The sequence below is a fragment of the Sesamum indicum genome, linkage group LG3 (genome assembly GCF_000512975.1).
Source record: "Sesamum indicum cultivar Zhongzhi No. 13 linkage group LG3, S_indicum_v1.0, whole genome shotgun sequence".
NCBI lineage: Eukaryota > Viridiplantae > Streptophyta > Magnoliopsida > Lamiales > Pedaliaceae > Sesamum > Sesamum indicum.
Window position 1 is genome coordinate 17,039,682 of NC_026147.1, and position 7,059 is coordinate 17,046,740.

A 7,059-nucleotide genomic window follows, 5' to 3' on the forward strand; every position below is an offset into this window, starting at 1 on the left:
TTAGAAAGACCAATGATCCACTGCGGTCTCAGAGGGTCGCATAGAAACGAGATTGTGATCATCCTAATAGGGGTATGCTAAGTTTATTGCATGTGATGCTATGCATTATTTATTGTTTTTGAAACAACAAACATGTATAAGGAAATATTTTTTTTTATAAATTTACCATAGTTAATTTTGCATGGCAAAAACATATTTTTACGAAAATAGAAAAAAATAATCATAATTAAATTATAATTCAAAAGAATAGAACAAAAATATCACAAAACCCAATCCTATGGTGTCGGGAGCATGCCGCCGGAACATTTTCAGCATGGCGACTGATTGTGCAGCACAACCTGGTTGTGCCCACACTACGTTGCCTGTCTTCCCCTCCATCCAGCCTCTCCTTCTCTCTCTCTCTCTATATATATATATAGATAGATATATATTTTAATTAAAAGTACATATATTGTACATATACTTTTACTTAAATTTTATGTAAGTATATATTACATAAATATACTATTTTATATCTAGGCCATTGATCTAGATGTAATTGAATCTTAGATTTAATAAGATCCAACGGTTGGATCTTATTAAATAAATATATAAATATAATATTATAATTTAAAATAAAAGACATTAAAAATAAAATGCACATGTACTGCACAAAAGTGCGCAAAGGGCTTAATTACTTTATCCTTAAAATTACAAGGAGTGTAAATTGCAGTTCTTTTTCCAGAAGGGGCTGTATTGCTTATTTCTAATATCACAGGGAGTAAATTACATTTAACCTAAGTTAGAATACATTCTTTATATTATCTTTTTTCTTAATAATAAAATTTAATGAATATAAATATTGTTGAAGTAAATTAATTAAGTTAACCTCAAGTAAGGCAAAAATGGACTTGCAACATATATACCATTTTGTCAAATAAATGGCCACTTATCAATTAAATAAATGATGAATTTTTGGGATTCTTGAATCAACCATTATTTCAAATCACTTCAAGAAAATCAAATGTGTAAATATATAGTACCAAAATTATTGGAGGTAAGTTAACTCATTATTTAGTCCAGAAAGCAATAAATTCTATTGAAAACATCTACTTCGGGGGATGAAATTAAATATTATATGCCTACTTTTAGAAGTAATATCAATTATGATAAATCCCTTATTTATATAAGTCTACTTTAGGGGACAACAAAATGTATAATATGTGATTATCGTTATTGAATAAATAATAATAAGAATAGCTATGGCATTGTATAAGTTAACAAATAAGAAATAATTGCGCCTAGAGAATTTTGACATTTCACCTTGATTGAGTGAGTGTCGTGTTAATAATGTATTATAAATTTAAAAAAAAATCTAAGTTTATTGATTCGTTCCTCCTAATTGTATAGGAAAAAAATAAGAGTAACTATTCTCTGTAGACTCCAAACCTCTTTTTCTTATTCTTAAATGCTTATTTTCAAATAAAGAACATGGGATCTATGAATAGACCATCAAAATATTGTTACAAATACTATTAAATATTAATAAATACAAAAACTATAGGGATAGAAAAGATTATACAAGCCGTATGGGGGAATATTAAGAGAGGATGTGCATTTGTATGTGATAAATATATATAGAAAAAATACAAGCAACTCCCTTGTGATATTGTAAGTGAGTAAATCACTCTTTTATAAAAAATTAAATAGTGATTTACCTCCGTATATTTTTCAAAATATAACAATTTACTCCCCTAAGATTTTTAAAATGAAGCAATTTATCTCCATGTATAAGGAGGTAAATTGATGCATTTAAAAAGTACAGGGGACTAAATTGTTATATTTTTTTCATAGGGGCTAACGTGCACATTTTTAATATTACAAAAGGTGAATTGCTATTCATCTAATATATATAGGTATTTACGATAAAAATATATATTAATTTAGCCGTTTAAATCTTTCCCCAAGTGCCAAAATAACGCAAATTCTCCAGAGGCATTATAGGAACATCACTATGTCGTTGGTGCTAAAAGAATTCAGTTGAGGTTTCTCTACATTTTAGACATTTCAAGAGCAAGAAAAACGGAAAGAAACCAAAAGAGAGGAGAGCGAGAGGGAAAGGAATAGGAGAAACATAGAGAGAAAGCATCGCATTGTAAAGGAGAGTGTGAGGAATTCATTTCCCATTCCCTAGGGAAAGGAAAAGCAGTGTGCGGAGGGAGGAGGGGGTTTTCCGATTTCTCGTATTATCTTGATACATTTATCATGCATACATATGTATACAAAGAGTGATTTTCCAGTGTGATTCTAAACCCTCATTCTCATATCCCCTGGATCATTTCCTCATATTTCGGACATTATCATTGTGGAGGAGTAGAAGAGCTGTGTGAGAGAAGGAAATATTGATGAAATACGTAATATGTGGGCAATAATATTGTCTATTCAAATGATACAAATAAATATACGATGTGATTATACTTAAACATGGATTGTTGGGAGAAATTGTTCATGGGTTTCTACGCATTAACCATTTGAGGAAGTATCTTGGGTTCTAATGCCTCCAAAGTCCGAAATGGTATGGATTTTTTTCTTTTTCTTTTTATCCCCCCTGCATGGATATGTTGTAGTTTCTTTTGTCGGGGGCTTGTAGAGTGGTGAACTTAATGTGATAATGTAGAGGACAGATTTTAAGTACTTTACTCTAGTTCGGAAGATAAAAGGCCTTTTAGGTTTTTAATCCCTTGAGTTTTGTCTTCATGGAAAATTTTCCAGCTTGGGGGCAGTAGAGAGGTATAATAGTCGCATCACCTAGAGTTCCACTTTCAAGATTTTAAATTTTAGATTATCAAGAAATTTTCTGGCAAAATATTGAAGTGCTTGGATTTAAAACATACTATTTTGGAACCTATTAGACAGAAAATATTTAATGGTTGGATTTTAGACACAGTTGAAAAGTTGAGGAGAGCTGAAAAGGCATGTTTGATTGAGTTTTGGAAATAAAAATGTTTTAAATCAAACATAATTTTAATAATCGAGTTCATTTCATGGTATACAAGCTACAAAAAGTAACTCATTTCACCTTGATATTACAAGGAGAGAGCTGAAAGGACTCTCGTGAAATGAGTTTTAATTTTCTTTGGTATTTTGTTGGTTCTTGTCAGTAGTTGCTAAGTGCAAGAGCATTTAGTTTTTCTTCATGTATTATGGAACGCTAAATTGTTTGAGATATTGGATCTACAGACTAGACATTGCAGTATATACTACATATGAAATAAATTGCCATTATGTACTTTGTGTTGTTTACATTGCTTCTTTAAGAAAATGATAAATAGTAACCCTAATTTTCATCAGACTGTTTCAGCCAATATAGCAGTTGGATCTCATGTGTGGCTGGAGGATTCTGAGGTATCTTGGATAGATGGGGAGGTTGTGGAAGTTAAGGGTAAAAAGATCAAAGTAATTTGTACATCAGGGAAAACGGTATGTATTTGATATATGGATGTTTTCTCATATGCAGACATACTGTATGTTAGCTGCTTTCTTATGTAATGTCTATATAGTGTCCCGAAAGCATGCCTAAAGAGTGAGTCAATATGTCGGCAATGGTTCATATGTTCTGGGTCTTTCTCTCTCTCCCCTGTGTGTGCCTTTTCTGATTAGTTGATTTCAGCAATTTATCAACTTTTCGAATATAGTCTGTTATTTACTAGTGTATTTGAACTATACCATAAAGAAATTTCATAATGCTCGAGCGGCTGGAAGAATCCCTAGTCATATTCTATGAACTGAGATTTAATGCATGCATGATCCAACATCAGTAATTGATTGGTTCATAATTGTGAAATTAACTTTTACGAGCATCAAAAGGATAGATCTTGGCGTGCTGAAGTTTAATGTTGGTATCCGTAGCGGACAAACCTTGCTTCCCATGTATTTAGATCTAAGTTGATTGTTTCTAGCATGGAAAGTTCAAGAGTTTATTACTATTATAGTTAGGTTTGTGTCTAGAAACATCTTATGCTTTTAGAAAAGACTAGTGCAATTAAGCGGCCAAAAATATTTTATGAATTCACTCCCAAAAACTCCATCTTATGTAAATTTGCATCCTAAAGTTTGCTCTGCACATTGATAGTTGTTTTAACCTGGTGTTCCTAAATCATATAAACCTGTTGCTTTATGATAACTTGACATTAAATTGAATGCTAAACATCTTTGCGCATGCGTAGATGTTCATTTTCTTAGTTACATTGCACTTATGATTTAAATCACATTTTATTTCGTATCATCCTTCCCTTTTTACCTATTTCTGCAATAAGATAATAATCAAACAATCGTGATGGTGGTAAATTTGTTCAGCAATCCTACAACGGGATATTTGTCTAAGTGGGAGAGAATCTTGAAAAAAGATTAACTTTCATTCTTTATGCTTATCTTTACCTTGTAGGCAGTAGCTGCTGTAGCCAATGTATACCCAAAAGATCTTGATGCTCCTTCCTGTGGCGTGGATGACATGACAAAGCTTGCGTATCTGCATGAGCCAGGAGTTCTGCACAATCTGAGATGTAGATATGATATGAATGAAATATATGTGAGTAGTGTTCAATGATTAAATTTTCTAGACTCCTCAAAATTAAGGATGTATATATTCCGGTCTTACTTCCTTCTCCATTTTTCACAAACTTAAGTGTTTACTAGTACTTTTTATATCTTTGATAACATTCTCTTGTATTCCCTTGACGAAGCACTTCACTTTGCAATTTAGCCTGTATATTCACAAATAAGTTTGTGGTGCATTTTGGTTCCTTGTATAAGACCATGTTCTGCATTGTGCAACATGTATCAGAAACTTTATTTTCGATGATTAGGTTTATGAGCGCAATACTCAGATGGTTTATTGCAGTCCTATACAGGTAGCATTTTGATAGCAGTGAACCCGTTTCAACGGTTACCTCATCTATACAATAATCATATGATGCAAGAGTACACAGGAAGGGCCCTTGGTGAGCTGAGCCCACACCCATTTGCTATTGCAGATGCTGCTTACAGGCAATATTTTATGTTCTTCAGGATGTCTAAATATTGATGTCAGCTATTTTTGATGTTTTGTTCTAACAAGTGAAACGAACTTCTGGATACAGGCAGATGATTAATGAAGGTATAAGCCAGTCAATTTTGGTCAGTGGAGAGAGTGGAGCTGGTAAAACTGAGAGCACAAAGATGTTGATGCAGTATCTTGCATATATGGGAGGCGGAGTTGCTACTGGGGGAAGGTCTGTGGAGCAGAAAGTGCTTGAGGTTTGCTTCTGAATAAGTTTCTTTATTCTAGATAACTGAATATAGTTTTGTGTTTATATCCTATCCCATAACCCTTTCTCCCCAAAGAGGCCAAATAACAAAAAAGAGGGTTAAGTGGATATTTAAGATTATTTCTTTTTCTTTCCCACCTAAAGTCCCCCTTTCTTATCCTGAATTTCACAGTCAAATCCAGTCCTGGAAGCATTTGGCAATGCAAAGACAGTGAGAAACAATAATTCAAGGTTTCTCACTTTTTGCCTCAAAATACAATTTTGTCTATGATTATCTTTGATATATTGTTTTAGTTTTTCGTCAAAAGATAAACTTGCTTTTTCATGGCAGCCGCTTTGGAAAATTTGTGGAGATTCAGTTTAATAATAGGGGTAGGATTTCTGGTGCTGCAATCAGAACGTATTTGCTTGAAAGATCGCGTGTTTGCCAAGTGTCTGATCCTGAAAGAAACTACCATTGCTTTTATATGCTTTGTGCTGGCCCAGCAGAGGTAATACATTGTTGCTGTCGGAGAAATTATTTCTGATTCTTTCCATTTGTCAACTTAATTTTAGCATCCAAGGTTAAGACACATTGCTCAAGTTCATCTTGTATTGTTTATGATGTTTTTTTGCTTACTTTTCAAAAAACGTCCTTGCTCCTAATTAGGTGAAATTCAGTTCATACTTTATTATAAACCTTAAGCAACAACACTTAAGTACAATTGTAACATTGGTTGTTTTGGATTGTCCATCATAAGTTATCATATGGCAAATGCAACAACACTTAAGTACAATTGTAACATTGGTTGTTTTGGATTGTCCATCATAAGTTATCATATGGCAAATGCTTTTGTCTGTTATGGACTCTGTAGAATTACATTCTATAGCATAATAGTAAATCATGAATCAGAGTGCAGTAGTGAGTGCTTTGAATTGTTATTGTTGTCTCTATCCTATGATTGATAATTTTTTTCTGGTGTAATTGGAACTTCATTATGAAAATCTTATATTTATACCATTCTTAAATTCCAGTATAAATTATTAGGTTCATTTTCCAGATTGTAAAATATTATTGGCCATTCTTTACACTTTGAGCTACTTTTACATTTATTTTGATTTATGTGGCTTTTCAGGTTCATGCTAGTCAACAGAAAGCACTGTCAAATTAGCAAAGTATGATTTGTTGGATACATTGTGTAATATTGGTTTATTCACATGGACAACATTGAGTTATAATGTAACTAGCTAGCTTCTTCTTTATTACTTGTTATATGAAAATCGTTAAAATCTTAGCCTTGTTCTGTTATGCTCCAGTTTGGCAGCTGAGCAACACAAAACACAGACATGAAACTATCTACTTTAATCCTTTTCCCTTTGGCTCGTAATGACTATCCTGAGTTCAGTATTGGCTCTTGGGCCATTAGTATTTGAACTTTATACATTATGGTCCAGCCAACATGCACATTTGATGTAGGATTAATGAAGTGTTACAATGACCACTGTGGAGGGCCTCCATTCCACACCACAGAGTTTTGGAATACCCTTCACACTTCTGACGAGTCCTTATGACATTCAAACTTTCCAATATTGGCTGTAGGAAATGGTTATTATGGCCCAAGTGGAGAAGATCAGGTAGTTATTTTTCTTGCATATATGTTTCACCTCAATATTTCCATTATTGGGAAAAACTATTTAAAAATAGGTACAATTATTTGAAAACTCAATTAAATAATTCTAGTGTGGTATCTCCTTCCAGTGTAATTAAGTTGAGGTTGATGAATGGGATTGATTG